This window comes from Myodes glareolus, chromosome 16 (genome assembly GCF_982192425.1).
Source record: "Myodes glareolus chromosome 16, mMyoGla1.1, whole genome shotgun sequence".
Taxonomy (NCBI): domain Eukaryota; kingdom Metazoa; phylum Chordata; class Mammalia; order Rodentia; family Cricetidae; genus Myodes; species Myodes glareolus.
Genome location: NC_142041.1, coordinates 64,829,587 through 64,855,234, shown reverse-complemented (window position 1 = coordinate 64,855,234; position 25,648 = coordinate 64,829,587). Strand labels below are relative to the sequence as shown.

The 25,648-nt window shown below is 40.3% G+C and overlaps 1 protein-coding gene and 1 long non-coding RNA gene across 5 annotated transcripts in view; one reads left to right on the top strand and one right to left on the bottom strand.

The window, feature by feature from the left end:
- Positions 1-21,595, bottom strand: part of Zfhx4 (zinc finger homeobox 4) — a 185,742-nt gene extending 164,147 nt beyond the window's left edge. For both annotated transcript variants that reach the window (XM_087897245.1, XM_087897246.1), the window contains exon 1: positions 21,251-21,595. The gene's annotated coding sequence lies outside the window, so the exon portion shown is untranslated. The remainder of the gene's footprint in view (positions 1-21,250) is intronic.
- LOC125391087 (uncharacterized) overlaps positions 19,552-25,648 on the top strand; it is a 73,497-nt gene continuing 67,400 nt past the window's right edge. Inside the window, exon 1 of one of the 3 annotated variants that reach the window (XR_015735146.1) lies at positions 19,552-19,845. This is a non-coding gene — a long non-coding RNA (uncharacterized LOC125391087). The remainder of the gene's footprint in view (positions 19,846-25,648) is intronic. The other 2 variants (XR_015735145.1, XR_015735144.1) reach the window with 2 other exon arrangements.

Here is a 25,648-nt window from a genome sequence, read left to right as displayed (position 1 = left end):
CTAGGGGACAATCACATATACTCATTTTTTTAAAACTGCAATATGTACTGAACACCATTTCAACTACCATTTGACCCTATCAGTCCTAGTGACTTGCCCATCTTTCCAACCAAGGCCTCAACCAAACTCTCGCTGACTTAGTCAGCCTTGTGCAAGCACTCTGGATGAAAATCCTTCAATATTTTCATTTTTAAAAGTTTCTCTTTTTTTCTTTTCAGCAGTTCTCCTAGATCATATTCTTCCTGTTTGCAAGAATCACTCTATAAAAGCCGCACCTGTTTCTAGTGCAAAGATAAATGCCAGGAGAAGGCGAAGCATATGTGGGTAAAAAGTGTCTTCTTCTACATGGGTGTGTGCACACATGAGTGTGAATGTCTTCACGTGTAAACTTCAGCCTCTGTAAGTGCAGTATGATTACATCTGAGCTGCTCTGAGACCGGCAGATCATTCAGTTTGCAGAATGAGGGCACTGTACACAACAGCTGAAACGTGGCTGTTTATTTTTGGCCTATGACACGACAGTGTCTTGATTTTTTGAAGCAGGTAAGCAAACCTCTCAAATCTAAAAATCGAAGGGACCCATAACTTCAAGGCGAACAATCCCTTACTTTGAAAGAATCAAAATGCTCACACATCATGACAGATTTTCCAAACAAGAAAACTGGGTGTTCCATATTACACTGCAAATTACATCCGTTCTTGCAGATAGTCTGAATCTCTGTCCTGACACCTCTTCCACCCCTGCAAGCTGATCCAGCCTACATAGTGGCCAAGAGCTACGACAAAAAGGAAAGAGAAGATTGGGCTCACCTATACTATGGAGCGTTTTAGAAATTCCTTTCAAAAAGTTCTTTTAGAAAGTAGATGTCATTGAAGGTCACAGGCGTACAAAATATTAAGACTATCTCAGTAATGCCCTTACTGTAATCAAATCTAATCTTGTCAGCCAAGTCAAGAAGGAAGTGATAAGCTTATAATATATAAAAAATGATCGTCACAGATTGATGACAAAATCAAGATTCGTTTTGGTATCTGAGATGGTTAAAATGACACTCTAATTGCTTATGGGGCAAACATCACCAAGCTTAGTGTGTAATTTTAATCATGAATGAGCTGCAGGTTAATTATCTTCATGGCATGCATGTGGCTTTTAAAAAAATCTCTGAAATGATTTGATCATAATAATCATAAAAGCCTAATAGTTTTCTAATTATTCCACAAACATTAATGTTTACCTTCCCATGTACCGATTCTGCATAATGTATACAGATTGAAGGCAACCAAAATGTCTAAAATACAATACACTGATGAACTGATCTAAAAAACATGAGGAGGGCAAGCAGAGGCTAAATATTTGGAATGAAAGCAATGATGGTATTAGATTAGTAGATTAAACAAGAAGTTCCAGGAACCCAGATGATCTTTGCCTCAATGATCAGACTCCGTTTATGCATAGATCTGTGTGGAACTGGTTTTCTGTACTCCAAAGAGTAAGAAAGCTACTAAACATTGGGGAGATTTATGAGTTTCTGAACTATAATGATTATTATATTATTTATTATAATAATAATAAAATTACTGTTATCACTGAATTTCATTTTATTGTCATCCTTACCACAGTTCTTAACTCACAAGAAAGACACATGCTAGGCTTATTACAGAGGTTCTGAACACACCTCAAATGTACCTCGGGAGAGTCACACATGATGTGCAGTTCATCATTTGGGCTAGATGGCACTTGGGCTCTGCAACGAATCATCTCAGTCCTTCTCTACAGAAAATAGATCCCAGTTTCTCATTTTATATGAAAAGAGGCAGAAGTAAAAGGTATAGAAACTATGTTAAAGGAATGCATATCAAAAATTTACTATGATATATTTGTTGTAGTTCTACATAATTTTGCATCAACGTACCTATCAATTTCATCTCAATAAGAGGCATATTCATCAGAAACCAGGTTACACATGTAAGTCTTCTACACAGTCAAATTTACATTTCTAAAATCGACAACAACAAAACTACATTGACATAGAGAGCAACATATTACCAGATTTTAATATTTTTATGTAGCTAATGACTTTCACCACAACAATGTTTGTTAGTATATTCTGATAGGACCCTTTCTTTTGTGTGGTTAAAAGGTTACTTAGATTAGTATGTTACATGACACTAAAAATGATGACAAGTTATTCATTCTCATCAATGCCAAATGAAGCTTTTCTTTTACCAACAGGACTCATATAACTTGTGCTAGCTTCATAAAAACTTCAGTATGAAGACCACAAAGGCCACTATTTAACTTAAACCATCGAACCATTCCCAAATGACTGCGCAACAGATCATTCATTATATAACTTTCTTCACCATCAAAGCTACTTTCTATTTAATCATCACCAATTCTAGTCTCTACTACCAAATAGCCTGTTTTAAAAAAATCACAAAAGTCCTCAGGAAATTCCTCAGAGAAACCTGCTCTAACTTTTATACTAAATTCAGAACAATACATACCTGCTGCTCTGCTTAGAATGTACATGGATTTTGGTACTCTCGGGAATTCACAAGATCATTGACTTTGATCGTGTCGAATACTGTTTTCAGGAGCAGGAGACAATATGCAGAAAAGAACTTTTTCTCTCTCTCCTTCTGCTTCGCTGTCATCTGCAGTCACTGCTGCCTAAACTCTGCTCTGCTAAATGCCCAAATCCACCTAAGAGGAGCCCCTCTAATGAAAGGGGGTGCTTCCTGCACAATAGGAGAATGCCTTTGCCTTCACCACTCGGAGTTCCCATTAGAACCCAAAATCAGAGGCCAGTTTTACCTCTGCTTTTTAATTGAGGCTGCCCCAGCCCTCTTCTACGGTCCAGTGAAACAGTGTTTGTGAAATGATTAAAAAGACCGTGATCTGATCAAGAGGCCAGAATAATGGGGAAAGAATGCTAGGTTAGCCACTCTGCTAAGAGCTGCGAAGGAAGGGCAGGGCATTCCTTCGCTATTGTTTTTATTTTCCCCTGCTCTCTGGCTGCCTCCTAACACTCTGGGTCTTTATTTACTTCAACTGAAATGGGTTAAAAGTTGTCTGCTTACAAGAGAATTTGGTAACAAGTTACAAATTTGGAGACAAAGAAAAAAAGAAGAAAATAAATAAAAATGCTTGAATTATATCAAGTTTCCAAAAGGTCATCACTGTCTCTGCTGTGGCCTTTTCCCCATTCCAAATCCTCTATCAATATGTCATAGTGAGTTAGGCAAAGACAAAAGAGAGGCGCAGTGTGAAAACGGCACATATATCTAATCCTGACAAAGCAATGAATAGGCCTTCACAAGTATAATTATACTTGTTTATTTGTTGCCACGTACAGAGAACTGACGAAAAAAAAAATCCATCAAAGTGGTATTATGCAGACACCAAGAGCTTCTTTTCTTTGCTTGCTAAAGCCACATTGAGGCTTAAATTCCTCATTGTTAAATTCAGAAGAAAGAAAAAAAAAGATTTTTGGCCAGTCCTTTTTTTTTTTTTTTTTTTTTTTTTTTTTTTTTTGCATCAGTTGCTGACAGATCTTTTGTGTGCTGGGCCTTATTAGTTCACACTGCTACTTCATTTTTATCCATATTGGAATCCATAATTACAAACTACTGAACTGGAGATGGAAAAGGGTGTGACTCACTCACCACAGGAAGGAGGTAGTGACATGGTCTTTTCCTCATCGGCTCCTTTTGATAGATCAGAACACTGGTGACATACCTGGATGGAAGCTCCAATTACATCAGGGGACATATTTGATTCCAAGACTTGAGGATGCTGTTCTTTGAGGCAGCCTTCATTGCAATTTGCTTATTTTAGTTGGGTGTTTAGTATTTCAGAAAAAAAAATGCCTAACTTCTTTCCCATTTCAATATTAAAAATATTAGCAAAAGGGGTGGTAAAAGATTGAAAATACTAAGTAAAATGGCTTCAAACGTAATGATTAAAGGCCATTATGTTCCAACAGACACTACATCAAGTAACTTCACGAAAGCACATTTTTCGAGGTGGGATGGGGTAGTCAAGTAAGCTTTTTCTCTTGCAGGACAGAAATATATCAAAGTAAAAGCAATCTCCATAGTTAATGTTTGTGAGCTTTACAATTTAAAACAGAAAAGCTGTAATTTTTCTTTGCTGGCAATCTGGAAACACTCTGGAGTTAATTACAGCTGATTCGGAGTGAACCACAGAAACAAAGACCAGTCTATGTCCAGACAATTATACTGCATTAACCAGCTTAGAGCTTCCTGCTGATGCTTCAGGGCTCTGCTGTTACACCCTTCTACCTTCCCAGCACGAGAGAGAATGCTTCTGCAAGAAGGAATTAATGAAGCGAACTGCAAAAGAATGTGTGACGACCTCTCCTGACACGGCAAAAACTTTCCACCCATGTCATGACAAAGGGGAGAAGGTAATTAAGTTTGAATAGAAGGATGTAACCAAATATATTCAGAGTTTAGAACAAGCACATTTTTAAGAAGGGAAAGTTTACAAAGACAAGTATGCGTGTGTGACTCAACTAAGTCATTTTCCCTTGTTTCCCTCTCATTTTTCTCATTAAAATCTAAATGAGCAATTCAGTGCAGATTGGTTCCCCTCTCTATAAATAGGACCCTTGTGGCTGAAGCATCGTTTTCTCCCTCTTTGATTCTTTCTTTCCTTCCCTTCTTCTTTCCGAGTCTCCTATCCCTCCTTCCCTCTCAGATCACTAAATCTACATGGAAGTTATGCGACAATTACATAGCATTAAACATGTGTGCTGTGGAGCAAATAAGGAGAGACATACTTTTCCACTAAGTCCAATAGTTCGTAATTAGATTAGTTGTGGGAAACAGGAATTTTACTCCGTTTTCTTTACAACTTTAATCAAACTCCAGCTACTTTGCTTACAGAGGAATCAATAGTCCCTCTTTAAACCAAATTATGCTATTATATGACTCATTTTATTTGTTTGCTTCAGGAAAATTTCATAATCAGTGGGCAAGATGGATCCAACACTTTAGCTACCTCTGGAAACAAACTTGGGTAATTTCAACCAATAGAGTTGATTTCTAATTTTCTTATTCATTTTAATTGAAAATGAATAGTTTGCATTGGTGTGAGGTAAGGACACAAACTGCAATTATGTCTTGTGCCTTTTTCTGTTTTTTTTTTAATACTGTTTTGCTAGTATTCCAGCTGACACTCAGCCTATTTGGTGGTTGCTTCATTAAAGGGTAAGGGGTTTTAATCAGCTACAGTATTGCTGGAAAGCAGATGTTTGCCAATACTTAGATACTAAACTGCCTTTTTCTTCATATCTAAAGAAAAGTACCAAATCGTGTCAGTGACCCAGTCACACATAAGTATTTACCATGTCCTCTTTTTCTCTTCATTGTAAAGTAGGGTTAGCTTTAATTGATCTTTTGGATAACTCATCCCTAAATAATACATAAATCTAAAACTCAGTGAGGGATTGCGTTAAAACACACTGAAACGTATAACCCGGAAGCAGAACAACACTTTGTCAGTCCCTCTCAACTTCAAAGCATCATAATAGGGAGCTAATTAGTCTTCCTTCTCAGGTCCCTCCCAGATGCTCCTATCATACTGGAAAGTTCAAGTGCATAACACTTATAAATGAAGCTATAACGTGGAATCATTTCAGTTTCCTTTGAAGAAAACATATGCTCTTCAATAATGTCTTGGAAATGTGTAAAGCAAAGTTACCATGTCTTTCCTGAACCTGTGTTGTCCATTTTAAAAATTAATTAGCTAACTTCCCTCACTCAAAACAACCTGAATATCTACCTCATAGCAGTGCTAATATCAAAAGACTATTTAAAAGATAATTCTAATTGACATAAGTAATGCATCTTTAACTGTAGACTGTCTGATGACAAAAGGCTGACTGCAACATCGCATACATTATCACACAGACGGTGTAATGACAATATACTCTAATGCATGTCTAGTCGCATAAAAAACATTTAAAGGGGAAAATAATTTTATGATTGTGTTTCACTATTCCTATCAATATAAAAATAAATGCACTAGTGTTAAGTATACTAGAAGATCATTCCTTGCAGGCGAAACCCACCATAATTACTTCATAAAACTAATCACAGTTCAGGTATTCCAGCAAACATTCCTATTCCCTGAGCAATGACTTTAATGTTTTTAGATGATTTCACATAGTTTTGACAAAGAAAGTTATATGAATAATTTTTTAAATCACTACCAAGTGGCTTTTACACTATAGTATTCTGAGAGTCTCCCAAATGCAACTGTTTTTATATTCCATGTAAATATTTTAAATTACTTTATATTAAAAAACCACATTACGACTAACATAATAGGGAACATAAGTGGAATGCCAAGTGTTCTTCTAGATGAAATCTTGACAAATTTATGCTTGATCACTAAGATTAGCCTGTTATTTTATTTCTATGTTGAAGCCTTTTGTCTGTGAGCTCTCTTCCCTCCCTCCTTTCCAGCCTTTCTCCTTCTCTCCCTCTGTTTTTCCCCTAAAAGTTGATTTGACTGCTGCCCAGCAGTGGAGTGAGCAATTCGGTAATTAACTTTTGTGTTTTAAACCTATGAAGTTTAATTAGATTTCATTATAAACAAACAAATGTCAACCATAATTATAAGCTCCTTGGTTTACCCACATATTATCCCTTTTCAAACAAACTTGATGTCAAACAAATTAAAATCAAGCAACCAGCAATTTTGAGTTGAATTTTACATGATCTGCTGGTAACCTGATTGCTTTAACTTCAATATCATTACAGGAAAAGTATTTCAGGAAAAATAATTACAAGAATTCCAACAGGAGACAAGCTTAATGGTATTGATTCCAAAGATGCATGTTCCCAGGACCATGCTGAAGAAGTAATGTTAGCTCCAATCTACAGTTTCTATTCAAACAAAATTGTCCAGCATGAAGAAGAGATCTATGATGAGCGTCTGAAGAACTGGAGATATGAAGCCAACTAAAAAAATTATCTGGCCCCAATTAGCTTACACGTTAAGTAGGAAAACATTAGTGTGGAACAACTACGAGAAATGGGGTTTGCAGATTTGTTTACTGACTGGTTTATCTATTAGGACCAAGGGCAAGTGGAGCTGTCAGGACATAATGAAGGTAAATGATTAGTTAACACCAAGCCTGAACTCTTCTTCAACACAATAAGAGTTAATTAAAGTTTACCATCAAACAGGAGCCAAAGCGGGATGTTGATCAGGTTTCAGCATTAAGTGCAAACAGACAATAGTTGGCAGCAATTAGTGCAGCTATCAAATGACGTGCCATGATAATTATACATTTAAACCAGCTAAAGAGCGAGGGGAGAATCTAATCAGTGTCTTTGATGACAGATATTCAGAGGGCAGGAAGCAGGTATCAGATTGTTTCACTTTAACATTGTGAATCAGTAGAATTAAACAAGAAAAGGATGTATGGGTACATCAGCTGAAAGAGAACAGCTAACTGGCTTCAGAGTGAAATAAGTCTGCAAGGATTGTGCTATCGAAGATAAGAGCTTGTGTAAAAAAAAAAGAAAACCTGTTACTTTTCAATTAATGTTTCAGAATAAACTCTGTGTATTTAAAGTTTAGTTTCTTGGATTTGTCTAAGTGCAGTTATGTCACAAGTATTCCATTGTCAGAATTCTTATTGAAATTAAGTATTAACTTTTACTCTAATGTGAAAAGCATTTTCTACTTGAGTGCTCTCTCTGTATATGCAAATACTATTTCCCTACATAGATTTTACATAGAAGTTTGGAATTCTTTTAATGAGGCTAAATTTAAAGGCCAGGTTATACATGTTGGGCATATTGTATGCATGTGTAGCACATGACAAGTCTTTCCCTTGATGCTATCTCAAACCTGTAGCTTCAGTGTGGCTTCAACTGATAACCCGACACACGACATATGCCTTGGAAGTTTCCTAGTTTCCCAGCTGCTGTCTAAAGCACATGTCGAGAACTGTATCAGTCCTAGCTCCCACAGTCCTCTTCACCAACACATTGGGTTATGCTAAGGATTTGTATACACTGTTGTCTAATCCCAATCTTTCCCTGGAGCCAAATCTAAGTCATGGTTGGCTTCCAGTACAAAAAAAATGTGTCTCTCCAAAAGCCTTTTGCTCCTTCTGTGCTCATCCACTCACTAGTCCTGACATCTTCACTCACGCCATGACAAACGAGCTGATGACTCTGATGTGATTGTCCACCTTTATCTAAGATAAACCATAAACTCTCATCACCGTCTCTAGTATGGCACTTTGAGATGCTGTCATGAAATTTTGAGGGGAAAAAAGTGTGTGTGTGTGTGTGTGTGTGTGTGTGTGTGTGTGTGTGTGTAAATATATGCTCCGTAAGTAATAAGAAACCAATTCCATCAAAGGAGAAAAGGGTGCTGAATGTGAACTGGATTTGTGGTAGGGAAGCATTAGCGTGATCTACATGTTACTCTGGGGGGTGGTTAAGTCACCACTAAAGGTCTGTTCAGTACACACCAGACAGTCAGTACAAATGACAGCTTAACTGTCATTTCAATGTATTTTCTGTCCTCAACATGAGCAGCTGGAGTAGAGCATCATTTGTAAAGTAATATAATTGAACCTCCTCAGCTAAACATGACTAATCAGTGGATAGCACAGTCCTCTTCTCCAATTCTACTCCATGCTGCACCTAGTTTATTCGGACCCTCTTTATGGTATTAAATATCTATTTGTTTCAGTGGGATAAGGGACTGTCAAAACTAGGTTTACAATGACATTGTCATATTTTTCAATTAGAAAGAGCCAACATTTTTCAGTTATTATTAAATGTGAAACTCTTCAGGATATTGGAAAGGCAAGTGTTTACTTTACCATGAATACCTCCACTTTCAGACCTAGGAAGATGCCAGTTCCAGGGGCAAGATTTTGGTACATATATGGTGGAATTTATACAATAGATTCTTGTAATAACCTCTTTTCTCCTATCCTATGAAGATACACAACCAAACATTGGCAATTCTCCCATAACAGACCATAAGAAAGGAGGTCAGTCTTTCAGGTAAAATGTTGTTCACTCTTGGATCATGCAAGGAGCTCTTATTGGCATCGGTTCCCTTCTTAGAGCAAGAACAAAGCCAAGTGCTTGTGTGAGCTTTCTGAGTAAATCGGAGGTGAACCCCATTAAATGCTGTCCATGATTTTCTTGTTGACAGTGAATACTTAAACAGCGCTCTATGACCAGGAACTTCTGGCACAATTGGTAGCCTACTTCTTTCAGAGAAGGAGACATCCCTGCCCACTTTTCTTACAACTTTCCACCTTTTAGACCATTGTGACCCTATCTCTACTCTCAGTCAGTTAGGAGTTAGCATAGGACTGAGACACCTGCAAGCCAATGATCTTGGTTTATAGATCAAACCATTCAAACATCAAACCAACTAACAAGCAGACCAACCAAACAACCAACACTTTTAAAACTAAGAAACACACACACACACACACACACACACACACACACACGAGGGGGAGACAGACATGTAAATGATTCTCATATGCAGAACACAGAAATTTAAGAAACAAAAAAGCTAAACCACTTAAAATGAAAAATGCATTGCAGGGGTCACATTCTACACACACACACACACACACACACCCTAGATCTCCTCATCTACTCTGAATTATGTGATTTTTTTCCAAGAAATTTCTATGAGCTTCCATGTCCTTATCAGCTGAAAAGGGAATTCCGCCCTTTCCCTTCTGACTACAACAATCTAGATCTCTAATATAAATACTTATTTACATTGCCCTAAACATTTTCCCTGAGGAAATTTTTCAGAAAAGGAACAACCAATTTAAATTTTTCCCTTTCTTTATGGTACCTAGTTGAGAGGGGGAACAAAATCTGCTAGCATAATAAACTGAAATTGTCAGTGTGTGCTTTTGATAATCAGTAAGTCACTCAGCAGCTTGAGCTCCAAGAAGTTGCTAATAATAAGTCCATCACTATAGATGCAGCAGCTAAATGAGTGTGAGCACTGCCCCATAGAGGCTGCAATTTATTTGGAGAGCTCTTAAGCACACACAGTCCATGGCCTCTTTTATTTTTGTAAAAAATATAAACAGTAGTTTCATGTGTAAACATGCATCACAGTGGAAGATTATTAGGAATTAAATTATTTTGAAAGCTGCAACAAAAATATGTTTCATTTTATAGATGGTCCCAAACATTGCATTTATATATTTATTAACTTTTAGACAATCTATCATCTTTGAAACTGGACAATCCTTTATCAAATAATGCATTATTGTAAAAAGGCAAATCTCTTTTATTAACCTTAAGAATTAAGACAAGTAGATGCTAATAACTTGACTGAAAAAATTCCTGAAGATATTTTAATGATTCTGTAGACATTTATGTATATGTATACATGAAGCTAGATGTGTTTTCCTCCAGGCTGATAGAAATTTTGGTTAATAGGTCACCCCGGAACAGCATGACTGATATTCATTTCATGACATATCAAAATCTCTTACTAAAAAATGCATAAAAAAGTGTTTCAATGACTTGTAGGCCAGTTTTGGAAAGCCCACTCTCTAATTCACAGGCTCTCAATAGATTGAGTTCACTGCAGAACTGAAGTGAGCTTTGTGGTCTTTTTCTATTATTGTATTTAATGGACAGCCAGGACTCTTGAGTTCACGTAGATTGACCAAGGTTTGAATTATTTAAAAACTGTTTCTATCCTAATTTGCTTTGCAGAAAAATGATGAACCAGAAATGCATTAAATATCTAGACGTCCTCATAACTAAACCAAGTTGCGATGATGGAGTGGGAGATAATGGTGTGGAGAAAGAGCCACCTGCCAAGCTAGATGTCATCCTGAGGCCTGCCAAGGAGAAAAAGATGTGAGAAGGCTGTAACATCCTTCCCTACCTCTTAGACGTACTCATTACCTAATTCTTATCTCTTCTTACAAGGGAGAGGAACCACTCTACTTAGATCCTTGTAGATTTACATTATCAAACACTCCCCATCCAAATGTTACATTAATATTAGCTATTAAAGAAGAGCCATGCATGACCATAGTGACCACACATCATGTCACCTCATGCTTACTTACTTTGCAATTCATGACACTTACATCCAGCAAACCTGGAGACAATCTAGGAAACTGAGGCTTACAAAGATTAAACACTTGGACAAGGTCAGGTACTCATCTAAATTCATCAAGACAGCTTGTAACAGACATGATGTCTATGGTAATTAAATGGCTAAAAAAATGAAGTAGACTCTCATCTAAAATTTAAGTGAGAATAAAACAAACTTACTGAAAATTAAAGTGAGTGAATCCAAAGTAAACAGGACGAAAGGGTGGGCTGCCCTGAATTATGTGCGTTCTTTCTGTACATTATGCTGCCCCCAAAACTTCACAACCTTGTCCTCATTTGCTTTCCACATACAGAACGGAAAGTTTCTCCTTGTTCACACCATGTCCGTGCTTATTCAAAATGCATTTTAAGTCACTGAGGTCATCAGTATTTTTATAAAACATAGACTCTTCTTGGCCATTCAGAGCACCTAGACTAACCTGTTACTTAACACAAAAGAATGTCACAGTGCTGGAGGCTGCCCGGCTGCTGCTTAGCCCCCTTCAGAAGCAGAAAGCAGACTCTAGAAGAAAAAACAATGTCCTGCTAGACTGCCATCACACGTTTTTCTTTGCTTCTCTTCACCATCTTCACAACCTTCATTTTCATTCATGCAACAATCCCTCTCCCAAACATACAAGACACTGGGGCAAGCAACACTCCTTGAATGGTGGAATAGAGTTCTTGTCTTCACACTCTCCTGGCATGCTGGCTAAGTTATTAACCTCTCACGAACTAACTTCCAGTTTTCCTAAGGAGCCAACTGAACTGAACTGAATGGATGGAAGGCTGTTCTCTGAGTGTTGAGTCTTTAGAGTTTTTGGTGGTCTCAACAACTTCCTTGCTTTTCTTTCTACAGAGCTTATTTTGACCACTTCTTAGAAAAGAAGGACATTTAGCTTTTGGGAGAAAATTTTCATAGTTTGCTACTGAGCATATACACGGAGTAAAGAGAAGCATTCAATGAGAAAAAGAACAGGTGTGTGTGTGTGTGTGTGTGTGTGTGTGTGTGTGTGTGTGCGTGTTTGCATGTGAATGGAATAGAAATGTTACCAAAAATGAAATACAATTGTATCTGCTAAAACAAAACAACTCATTTAATAGATTCAGGAAATCATAAGTACAAATTACATCATTCCTAAGTTTATCACTTTTTTTCAGTGCTACAAACTGAAACTCAGAGAAGATGGGTTTCATGAAGGTATCCTGGGAGGAAATACTAACCTATCACTATTAGGATTTTCTCAGGTCATTTTTCGACATAAGCAAATTTTATGATTCTCCAAAATCTTCTTCTTCTTCAAAATTTTATTTTGTTTTTATTTTTAGAATACAGCAAGTTACACACAATAGAGTGTAAGTTTCTGTATTTTAATGTTGTTACGGCAATGAGTGTCCTTTCTCTTTAGAATGAAGAAAAAGGTCTTTATAGACAGTTATAAAGTGCATATTTTAACACAAAAGTCAATTTTTGTTAAAATGATTTAGATCTAAGTAAATATTCATAGAATGTTCTCTGGTTTTATAACAAGGACAAAACATAATCAATAAACCTTGTTTTTAGAGACATGTGCTAGACTATGTGTTACACAGTAATTGCTGAGCATTCCTATGTCCCCAGGACAGATGGGCATAAGACAGGAGCATTAGATACATCTATGCCAGCCTCCTAGCTGACCAAAACACCTAAGAAAGTTTGCTTGGCGCATTAGGGCATTCTGACATACGCACCAAGTCAATTTACTCCATTTGTTAATATTTGTTTATTTATTGTTTTTCAATCTGGAATGCTAAAGTGGACAATTAAATTAGGGATGCCTCTTGCCAAACAGGACTTTAGTGTCAAAGCTATTTCTACATGCCATACATACATTCAAAAATCCCTCAGTGGCAAGTGTTTCATTTCACTCACAGCCCTTTGAGTAGGGAGTGGAGAACAGCCATTTCTGACCTAAGGATTGTATGTCAAATGTGAAACCATATCAAACTTCCAAGGCAACTTGTGAACCTCTGAAATGAGGGAACTAACACAATATCAACTCCAGCAAGATCGCGAGGAGCCCAATCCTCATGCAAGGAAATAATGGCACTGAGCTCTCATTGAAAGCCCATTTTTTCCTAAGCCATCAAAGACCAGGAGTGGACTAAGATTTTGGTTATGTTGTCAGGGATAAGGAAAACGAGTGCCAGTAGAAATTGTGCACTTTCAATTCTCACGGGTGTCCATCTGTTCACATATAAACATATATTCTGCTGTGTCTGATTCTTGCAATCTTGATATCAGAATAGCCTGGGCTTTTGCCCCGTTCCTAAGAATGCAGACATCACATAAGCTGACTATTAACCCACGTGTGATCCGCATCCATGGTGGCTGGAACGCTGCCAGTTACAACACATGGTGCCTGCTTAACAATGTCTTAAAATATAAATGAATTTATTTTTTAAATTAACACATTTTTCTTATGGAAATACCTTAATAAACCCTTATTCATGTAAAAAAAAATAGCCTCCATGTGGATTTTTTTGTTCTTTTAAGACTTTTTTTCAAGCATATCATAAAGTTAACCATAAAAGTTTCTGAAACAATCCAGAATTTCTTGACAAATTTTAAAAAGGACTCTAGTAAAGAAGTTGGGTGACTTTATAACAAAGATCAAACACTTTTCGTTTACAATACGCTGCACTCAAGAGGCAACCTGGATCCTTTCATTTACAAGAAAACACTTTTGATTTCTCAAGTTTCCACATAACCTTCATAACAAAACCCAAGCAACTGAGTCCCTAAAGTGATGACACAAACGGGAGCTCTGCTCGACCACAAACCAGCTAGGAGAAGATCTGGTGGAGTCTTCCAGCTCTGCTCTGGGCCAGCCTTCCCCATGGACCCCATGCATCATTTGTGGTGACTCCAAATTGGAAAGAGCTTTCATAAAATGTATACATTTATACAAAATGTATGCAAATAATCATCTATTCTGCTATTGATTTACATACATGCAAAGGAACCCATTCACACCTTTGAAAGTGTCTCAACATGTGGTATTTTCATTACTCTCATTATGAAGAAGCGTCATCAAGAAACCTGTTTATATCGTCAACTAATACGCGATTATACCTCTAACTAGTACAAGAAAAAACCCAACTGCAAATGTTTCCAAGTGAACGTACAGCTCCTAGACATCTTTCAAAACACCTATTTAAAATAAGCACAGAGTACACCTATGAACTAACCAAAAGATTGCATTTAGCACTTCATGAATTAAAGCCTAAGAAGACAACTTTGTATTCTCATTTGCTATCCCTTCTTAATTTACAAAAGCTGATAGGCCACTTAACACTTAACATTACCAAAAGGCGGAATACACCACTCTGCCCCCAACGAAGTGTTCTGTCAACTGAGGTTCCTTATCATTCCTTATCAATGGGAGCTAGTACACTATAAGGTCAGTAGTTAGATGACCTTAACATCATGCCATACCACTGGCTTCTCCTAAAATAACTATTCTTGCCAGCCAAGTGCTGGGAATTCTTGATACTCAGTAGTCAATATTTGGCTACGCTGATTTGTTTCTTAAAGCCTTCTACATACAGACCTCTGCTGATATACAAGCTTGAACTCTCTTCATCCACATCTTCGCAATCATGATGAAAACTCAAGGCATCTCAGAAAGTTGCTGAAATCTGAGTCACTGCTTGTTTGCCCGTGTCTTGGACAAACATAACTTTGGAAAGCACAGAACATAGACATAAAGAGAAGCCTGCATTTTTCATCTTCCTTTCATCTTAGTCATTCAGTCAACCATTTGGATCCCTATTCACCAGAGCTTTTCATTATGCAAAAAAATGCTAATCCTTTTCCGATGCTTTCACACTTGTATAAACCCCCATGCCTTCAACTGAAAAGCAATTATATCAGTTTACCTTTCTGTCAAAAACAGGATTAATATTCTAATAACAGAATCTCCTTTCTTTCCCCATTTTTTTTGCTTTAGGAAACTAGTGGCTATTAGTAGAGACATTTTTTGAACAAGAACACATTATTTTAAATATCATTCTGCCAACCAATAGGTGAAAAAGGCAGAAGGCAGAGGCAGAAGACAAAGTCCTTCAGTTACTGCAGAAACTCTGTTTTGTTAGAGACTGGCCTTGCCTTGCAGATGCCCAAACAGAATGAGACTCACTCTGGTCTATTAATCAGAAACAAATTATGAAAGAATGTAGCTGAACTGGTTGACACTATCCAGTCTTGGGAGACTCAGTAACAGCCGAGTAACAATGTCCTCTTCATGGGTAATGAACAGCCATGACAAATGGGGCAGAGAAACTATTTATTTGCATATGCAAATTCCCACACAAGGGAAACATGTACAAACAAGTGTCATTGTAAGGTGGATTAGGCAAACAACGATTTCTTTTTAGGACATTCTGCAGCCCAGAACATTAGTCAGCACAATTAAACCAGTCTCCATGGAGACTAATGAAATTTCACCATGGTATGAGTTAAATTAGATAGCTAGTTATGTGTTTCCACAATCCAACTTGAAATCCATTATTGTTTCTGAACAATATAGCAATTGTGCCTCGCTGATCTTTGCCAGCTCAACAAGCTTCTAAGTTGACAATTTGCATATGTTAATATAATTAAGCACTAATTACATGAAACTTGTACATATTCACATGCACTTTCCCTGGGCGCTTCTCAGTTTGAACCTTGGCCAAGTCTTTAACCCTTAGAATGATTTTGGTGGGGGGGGGGTGAGAGCCCCAAAAGACAAAAACAGAAAAACCACATTGCCTATGGGGACAGCCCCTAGGCAGACACATTCATTTATAAATACAAAGCCTGACCTGGCTTCTCATATTTCTAGTCACAGTGACAGAAAACATTTTGTGAGTGTATTCGAAATCCAGGCTAAGAAAATGAAGACAGGGGTAACAGTTAGAGTAGTAGTAAAAGGCTCCTAACAAGTGTCTGATATAGGAGAGCAATCACACTCATTTCCAGAAAGTGTTTTGGAAGATTCTGTTCTATTGCCACTGTCAAACCTTGGGAGATAAAAAACGGTTTGACAACAGCAAAAATAGCAAGTAGAAAAAGGAAGAGGAGACAGCAGCAACTAATGAGCTTCACATAAATATATGCAGAGGCAATTAAGCAATGTTAATTACTATAACGGCAGTTAATTGAATATAATTAGATATTTTAAGCCACTGAATAAAACATAGTTAAGATTAATTTTATTGAGATTAATTGTAAATAAGGATAGATTAACTCTGTGTTTTGACAGGCATAAAAAGTAGTTCTGCAAATTGGGTAAGAGCATGGCCATCCGTCCAAAAACCATAGATTACTCTAGTGTCACACCTCAGAATCATCTCCTCAATAAACATGACTTTTCAAACCCAAACACACAGGAATCTTTAAGAAAAACAAACAGCTTGCAGAGATTAAAGAGCCTTTTGTCCTTTTTCATGTGCATTCCTTTTAACAGACTAAATTAAGCGAGTCTGGTGTACGTTTTTTAGGAAGGAACATTTCACACTGAATGGAAAAAATGTTCTATCACATATGAAATTCTTGCAGCTGTGCGGAACTTGGTCCAGATGGTTTAAGACTATAAAACAAGACCAAATGATAGGCAGTAGGCCTTCCGAAGATTAGGTGATCAAGTCACAGTCTTTTATTTCCATCCTTCCCCCATTTCTACTTTGTATTTTCCAATCAATTCCTACATTTTCTGATATAATTGTGTTTCTCCAAGAAAGTCTCAAGAAGTATTGCTCCTACTAAGTGCTAGAAACTAAGCATAAAGAAGAAAGGAAGGAGGCCTCATTTAACAGACACAGCTAAGTCAGTCAGCTAGAAAACTCCATGACAACAATATATGTAAATGACAGCACTTGATTATTACTGTCAAAAACGATGATTTCTAGAAGTACTTCTTAGGAAAATGTTGCTACATGAAAAATCTCTTCCTTCCCATACTTTCACACCAACCTAATCCATGCATAGTGTTTTAGAAAATTAACACAGTCCTCAAGAATGCTGAACAAATCACTACTAAGAAAGGGACATCAATTGATTTTGAAATAAATCAATAGATGATTAACATAATATTTTTAAAGCAGCAGAATGTATATACCAAGCACAAACACATATATTATATCCCCAATACATCCTAGCTTTAATCGAAGGAGAGCTTTACACTGCTGACCCTGGCTCTCCACTGCCTCACAACTTCTGTAGGGCACCTTTAGTCTTTTTAACGAAAACCCTAGAATGGTCTGTGAAACAAGACTACGACAAGCCATTCTGCAGTGAAAGATTTTAAATCATCCAGCCTCTTCTAATAGACTTGAGACTTATTGAGGTAGAAACCATAAAAAATGAAGAAGGGAAATTTAATCCCTGAAATATTGATTTGCACATTAATATCATATAGGCAGAGGGCAATTTGGCTTCGTGGAAATGACACATTGTCGACCCTTGGTGAAGTCAGAGCCAATCTAACTGCTGAACATGTCTGAACCTCAAGAGTTATTAAGGGCTTCCCTTCTTGCCTTTATGACTTTTCTTCAGCCTACCAATGCAATCTTAAATGTATTATCTTTAAGAAATAATTGTAAAACCTCAGGGGTTTTCCAGTTAATGGAAGGGAGGCCAAACCACATCAGATTCTGAAATGCAACATTAAACCCTTGCAATCAACAAAACCACCTCAATTCTCATCCATCCAGTGCAGGATCTAATATTGTTATTAGAGATAATCAGATTTCATTGTGTAAATTTAGGCTCATGGTCAGAATGGAAGCAGTAAATTCTGCAATATTAAACAGCAATTTTCTTAGCCTCCTTTCTGTTTTCACTTGCTGTTGCAGCACCTTTAAAATAATCCAACTAGCTCACAATTAATGAACAGAGTTGGGCCACTCTGCCAAAAACTGCCAAAGATTACAATAGAACCCAACAAGGTTGCCTGTTTTTAACTTTAAGTGGCAACTTTCACTTCCCAGACCCAGAGCCTCTGTTTTTGCCTCACCCCACAGTGGGTCCTGTGGCTGTGACTTACACAGCTGGTTTACCTGACCTTTCTTTGTTCCTTGGGTACCTTTCACTTTTCAGATTTATGGTGCTACCCTCATATTTCATTGACCCTATCTCCATCGCTATAAAAAAAGGAAAACAGACGAATAAGTTTACTTTTCAAATACAAGAGCAGTCAGCTATTGAATAAACACACAGCGATGCGCTCTGCAGTTTATGCCATAAATATTAAAACCATTAAAAATACAACTGTATGGACCTTATGATCCCTGTACTGAAGCCAGGTGCCAGAGGTTAAAACAGCTGGCTAGCTGTCTTTTATTTGTGTGTGTCTTCCTGCTGCTTGGAACTCCAGCCCTTGAATAATATCAAACATTCCCTTAAGGATTTACTTTTTATTTTCTTTAAGATGAGAAAAGAAAATCTTCAATTTCTTTAATATGCTTCTCAGTGGAGAAGAAAAACTCTAAAAGCACAGTCACAGAAAAAGTGAAATAACCCTAAAGATTCCCTTTCTGCTTTATTTAAACCCATCCTTTCCAACAAATACTGTACACACCATTCTTTTTATTCTTCAGTTAGAAAAGAGAAAAGAGCAAAAAAGAGAGAAAGAAAGAAAGTCGGAGCTTGCTCTGTCAGTTTTGTCAGTAAATATGAAGTAAAGCAAGTGTGGATGGCAGCGGAGAGTGCTACATACCCGGGCTGTGTTTTTGCATTGCTCTCAATGGAAGCGATCGATGCCCGTGTCACTGTCGCGTCCCAATCGCAGCCAAGTCTCAGCTTTAATCTAAGCACCAACCGAAAAGGCAGCGGCAGCCGCAGCCTCTCCCTGATTCTTCCATCCATCCACCCAACTAAAAATATAATACTACATATGAGCTTTAACCACTCCACGTTTATAGGGATCAAGCCACTGAAAATCCAGGAGAACACAATAAAAAAAAAAAAAAAGAAAGAAAGAAAGGAAAAAAAAAACAGTCCTATCTCTTGTCTCTCCTCTCCCTCTCTCTCTTCCTCTCTCCTCTCTCCCCCCGTGTCTCTCTGTCTCTCCTTTTGCCATCTACATGATCCTTGATTAAACATGGAACAGAGTTAATAAAAGGGGGGGGGGGTCAAGGGGAGGAAATGCGACTGTCAGAAATAGGGATCGCCAGATTTCCTGGTGAACCTGCCTCTGTCTGAGTCAGTGTCAATCCACCATCTTCAGCCACTCAACTTGTCTTTGGGTTTTTGTTTGGTGGGGGGGGGGTGTTGTTCTGTGTGTGTTTTGGGGGGAGGGGGAGAATGAAGGCAAGGTGGGGGCTGGAGGTGGGGGGAGTGGAGCGAACGTGGGTCTGTGAGTGTTGACTCCGTGTGTGTGTGTGTGTGTGTGTGTGTGTGTGTGTGTGTGTAGGGGTCGGAGCGTGTGTGTGTGTGTGTGTGTGTGTGTGTGTGTGTGTGTGTGTGTGTGTTGGGGGGGTGTCCGTGTTTGTGATCTGAACCTTTGGTACCTACAAGGAGGGTGTCTCACCGAACGGTAGCTAAAACCTCACCAGGACCGCACGGAACTGTGGAAACACAGCCGAAGGCACCGCCGGAGCTTCATATGTGGGCCGGACCCCAGACCCAGCGTTGCAAGGAGCCCCCCGCCCGGATCACAGGTAACAAAAGAAATACAAACCAGTGCACCGTCTTCTGGGGAAGGGGACTGGATAGGGAACCTTCTGCAACTTGACCATCGCTGAGGAACTTTTATACAATTCCATGAGAATTTTTATTATTTTCTTTTCTTATAGAAAAGGGTAGAAAGAATGGAAAGGGGGGGAGGAAGAAGGGGGGAGAAAAAAAAAGACAGACCCGCCGAATTCCAGCCCCTGCTCGCTTGCCTAGCTGCTCGGGCCATAAGGCGCGCGTGGTGCCGGCTGAAGCTAGGGAGGTGAAGTTCATTTGCAGACATGGAACCCTGGAGTGGGGTGGGGGGTTGGGGGCAAGGAATGAACCAGTTTCCACAGTCGGTCACAGCCCCCTTACACTTACACACACACAGGCACACACACCACACACCCTTGCCCTTAACCGAAAAGAAAGCAAAGGCTCTTGATCCCCAGCCACGGGTGTCCTCTTAGGGCGGCGATCAAGCCCCGGGCAAACTGCCTCCACCCCTAGGTCCGCAGCCGGAGGCCGGGAGATCCCTCCTCCTAACGGACCTGCCAGGTTCCGCGGCGCCAGCACAGCCTAAAGCAGCCCCGGCCTGTCTTTGCCCGCCGCGGCTCGGCGGACCGGTGTCTACCTGCAGCCCAGCCCGGCGGCGTTCGCCCATCCTCCTGAGCCCGCGCCCCGCGCGCACTGGCCCCGGCCTGCAGCTGCCCCGCGCAGTGAGCTCCCTTCGGGGAACTTGCAAAGGGGTGGGGAAGGTAAAGGAAGAAGAAAAGAAACCCGAAAAAGGTGCAGGGGAGGGTCGAGGGAGAGGAGAGGAGAGGGGGCTCCAAGCCCCACCGACCAACGTCCAAACTTTCGGAGGATCTGTGCCGAAGAAGCGTCATCTCAACGGGGTGCAGGGGCGAGAAGCGAGCGGGGACCCCAGGCAGTGTCCGCGCCGCTGCGGAGCTGACAGCTTCGCCCGGCTACCAGAGTGTCTCAGGCTCCCGGTGAAGGCAGAACCCGAAAGACAGGGAAAAGGACAAAACTGCTGGCCGAAAGTGGATGATCTGCCACTTAATCCAAAAGTTAAATCCCGAAAAGCACGTCCTCCCCCAAGTAGAAAATCAGTCCCCCCCCCCCCGTGCCTTCTCACTCCCTCAGCAGAGCAAACCTTTGAGCCAAAAAAACGGGGGAAATAGATGGAAAAGGGGGGCAGAGCGGAAGAGATAGTCGGGATGAGGGAATGTGTGCTAGGGCGAGCGGGAGCAAGCCAGCTAGGAGCAGAGAGGGAGAGAGGCGGAGAGGGAGAGGGAGAGAGAGGGAGCGAAATATCAAAGATTGTGCAAGATCAGCCTGGAAAGATAATCGATACTCGACCTAAATTTAACACAAACTACTCAATAAAAGTTAAAGAAAAAAACTTACTTTCCATTTCCCCTGCAGTTCCTACTCGATCTTCGCCTCTTTTTTGTTTTGCTTTTATTTTACGTACAGCTGATCACATCCAAGTAAAACGAGAGGGTTCATTAAAAAAAAAATAAAAAAAATAAAAAAAATAATCCTCGAACTTTATTGGGTGAAAATAAAAACGCTGGAGCAGAAAGTGGGGGGCACGGAGCGGTCCTCGGGGGTCCGGGAGGAGTTAAAGCATGTGCCGACCGCGGTCTCGCTGTTTGGTTGTGAAGGGGTTGGGAAAAGGAGGAAAGGAAATGAAAATCCGATATGTCTTTATTCTGCTAATTATTATCGTTTTAGCCCTGTTTAAAAAAATGGCTGATTAAGTTGAGTGCGCATGTCTTTGTGTGTCTATTCCCGATATGCACTCTGGGAATGAGAGAGGAGAGCGAGGGAGAGGGAGAGGGAGGGGGGGAGAGAGAGGTGTAATTAGTGAGGTGATCAACATTCCCCAGACTGCAAATGACGCGCAGCCGGGACTCAGAGCAGCCCGGGAGCCTCGCGACTTCCAAGGCTCCCAGCGCTGTGGCTGGAGCCTGGACTAGGCGACCGCGGAGACTGGGGATGGGGACCTCCGGGGCTCGCACCCCATGCGCCCCCGCGCACAACTCTCAAACTTCATTAGACACACACGTTCACACACTCACACACAGAGAGAGCCGAGGAGAGAATATAAAGCACACATAGTTTCTAAGAAATGCCCTTTAACTATTCGAGATTTTTTTTAAATGAAGCAAAGTAATTACTATCGGACCAGAGATTTGTTTACTGGGGAGTTTTAAGGAGAAATATGAGCTAGGGTAATTAAGAGCTTTTTTCTAACATAGTTTATTCTACTATGCACTCGGACGCACTTTAATGGCGAACTGCTGGGGCCTGAGCAAATATGCAGATGTATGTAAATGAAGAGTGCCTGCCTGTGCGCAAACACCAACCAGCCCTGCCTCTTTCAAAGGAGGATCCGCACTCAGATCCGCACGCGTTCCGTTTAAACTGTCTGCACCCGCATTCGCAATAGAGAAAACCCAGGGCAAGGGAGATGGAAGTGGTTAGTTTAGTTAAAGTAAACTTCCAAATGAGAGTAAGTCCGGGGTGTAAGACTGATACTGGGGTACAGTGCTAGCTTTTATGTAATAGTCTTGAATATTTTATCAGATCGCGTAAGTTCAATGTAATAGCTTTAAGAAGACTTAGGGAAGAAAACCTTTCATCTTTCTAGTCTGTTGAGTTATCTTTCTTGAAGCACATTATGATGAATTTTAAAACCCTGCTACAGATCTCATTAGAGTGAAATATACTTGGTATTTTCTTGTGCAAAATTTAAGGTGGCTGATTCTCATTTGAAAATCTAATTATCTCTTTCCAATATTACAGATGTGAATATGAGTGACACTTTCATTAAAAGATAATTAACTAACACTCGGAATAGACATACTTTTAAATACCCCCTACTGAATGTGCGGGATATATAGATTCATATATATATTCATATATATATTCAATATATTCAATATATATATATATATATATATATATATATATATATATATATATTGCTACTCTGCATCTTGATACACTGGTACACCAGAGGTCACAAGTAGACACCATTTATGTAATGTTTTAAACCAGGAACCACAGAGTGAAGGTAAAGAGTAAGAAATCAAATGAGTTACAAACAGGAAATGCCAGCACTGTCCAGCTTCCTGGACAGGTGAGGCATCAACCTCCTCTGAGCAGACAGGCCTTTGAAGTTTTGGATTGCCAGGATCTGCTTCAAAACCTTGTTGTAGGCCTTAGAACCAAAGGCACCAAATACCAACAGAAAGGTTTCTTGCACAGCATTGGGACTACAGAGAGCGTAAACGTTTCTTTCTGGGCCTAACCCATCGGACCTCTCAGTGGATACTCCTTACATCCTAGGACAGATGCAAATGAAATGAAAGCACCTGGAAGGGTACAATTATAGTTCCCCCAAGAGCAGACCTAGGCCCATCTCTGGAAAGCTGCTTGCTTTCAGCAACTGGCTACCTTTGCAATGAAAATGCTGAGGCTTGGGGCAGAGAATAAGACCTTGATATGGTCTTAGGGAAGAGAAAAAGCCAAGGCCACTTTAGAAATCTGGAGTAGGCACATGTAGGACTGAATGGTAACACAAAGTGGGGGGAATTTCCTGTCTTCAAAGACTCCCATTTCGAACTTCTTTGGAAGGAAATCTATTCACAGTGAAAAGGTTTCAAAGATTTTAAGGTGATTTTGGTTACAGCCCCACGGTTGCAGGCACAACTGCACCAGGCACTTACCGGCAGCCTCCCCTTGCATCTCAGTGAGGTCGGGAAATACGGGGCACACAGGAGTAAAATTGAAATTTTCTGTAACATGTAAGTCAAGAGGATGCTTTATGCAGAGTTGCCGTTTACAGAAAAATACCCCAGAGAACAAGCATCCTGGCTTAAAAACATAATAATAAGAAAAGTATTTGAGGTGTCTGCATGGGGGAAGAGGTGGGACTTTTCAAGAGGCTAAGGGGGAAATGAAGGCAGAGGAAAGTTTCAGGTTCAAATGAGCAAGGATCAAGTCCATTGCTGGAGAGGGCTCAGTGCACAAGCTGGCTGATGGAAAAACCATTTCCTGCTATTGCAGACTGAGAAATGCGGGTGATGAAGGAAACACCTGAGAACAATAAGTCTGTTTCAGGTTCAGGTGCAGAAAGGGTCCACTGCTGCCATGGTGGACAAGGAAGGTGATCATTGCTTTTGCATGTTCTTTATTTCTTTTGCTCTTTTTACCCTCCTTGAAAGGTTATCAATAATATCAGTGCCATTAATGTCAAAACAACAAATGTCAAACAAGGGAAATGATTTAAAATTTTGGGTGGCTAGTTGTCCCAACATCCGTACTCCCATCTCTTTCTTGTAAAACAGCTCTTACTCTGTGTGTGTGTGTGTGTGTGTGCGTGTGTGTGTGTGTGCGTGTGTGTGTGTGTGTGTGTGTGTGTGTGTGTGTGTGTGTGGTGTGCTGGATGGAGAGGGCGGTTATTGAATTGAACGTTAGAAAACAAAAGCAGAGAAGACTAAGAGCCTTTGCCCACTTTTGCAATCCCTTCTGTTCAGGGAGTGTTGCCCTCCAAAAGCTTGTGTGCTTGTGTGTGTTTTGTTTTTAATCATCTCTCTCTCTGTTCTTCTTTCACCTCTTCCCTAAGAAGAGAGGCTGGGGGTGAGGTCGGGGGTTAATGGGCTCAAGGGAAGGGGCAGAGAGCACTAGCACAGAGTCAAGAGTCTCCTCCAGGGCTTGGCCTCAGAGCGCCCTGCCGGCGCTAGAAGAGCTGCTGGCAAGAGCTGCGGCTGGTCTGCGCGGGGTGGGCCGCCGGCAGGGGAGCGGCAACCAGGGAGAGCCCAAGCTCAGCCTGCGGGCTGCTTCGGGGCGCGGGCCGAACCCAGCCTCTCTGTCGGGCCAAAGAGTCGCGGCCCCCCCACAATCTCATCCTCAGTCACCCGCTCCAGGATCCCCAGCTGGTCCCCTCAGGTCTCTACCGAGCCCTGGCCCAGCACCTTGGACCTGGATTCCCAATCTGCTCTCCAGCAGCATCTCACGGTACTTGAACTATGCCAACCTGCCGCCACCCTATGGACCGCTGCCTACTTTATTTTTCAAAGTGAAAGGAGCACAAGGCTTTCCTGACGCGAGAACTTTCGCTAGACCCTCTACTTTTCAGAGCTGCCCCAGCGGAGCCCAAATTTCTCCTACCGCTAGCACCTTGCCACTGAGTCCGTTAGTGTTGACGAACCCCAAGGCTACACCAAGTGGCTAGGTGTTGAGTGTTGGCGACAAGGAGCAATTAACATTGAGACAAAAGGTAACTTCTACTTCTAGACTTTTTTCCTCGGCACAGTTTACTTCACAAATCCACGCTGAGGACACTCTGGGTTTCCAAAGGGGATAATGAGTCGCCAGCTGTCCATTCTTCCCTTCCTCGGCCCTCCCCTCACCAATTCTCTAATAATGCCCCACCTCCCACTCCCCGGCATCCTCCAGCTCAAGAACAACTCCAGCCCAAGGGAAAGGTTCCCAGTCTTTTGACTGGGCTTCCGGGCTCTATAGATAAGCTCTGTTTGAAACAAGGTATTACAAGATTTCAGCGTTAGGAACCCTTTAGAGCGCCACAGACACTTTCAGATCCTCAGCCCCTCCTTCCTTCCTCTTTTTGTTGGATCTTCTCCACCCAGGGGCTATTTAACAAAGGCAGTATGTTAACTAACATTTTTGTTTAACTCAGCAGCTCCTTCTAGCACACTTAAAACTCTCTCTCTCTCTCTCTCTCTCTCTCTCTCTGTGTGTGTGTGTGTGTGTGTGAATATTAGGATTTGTGTA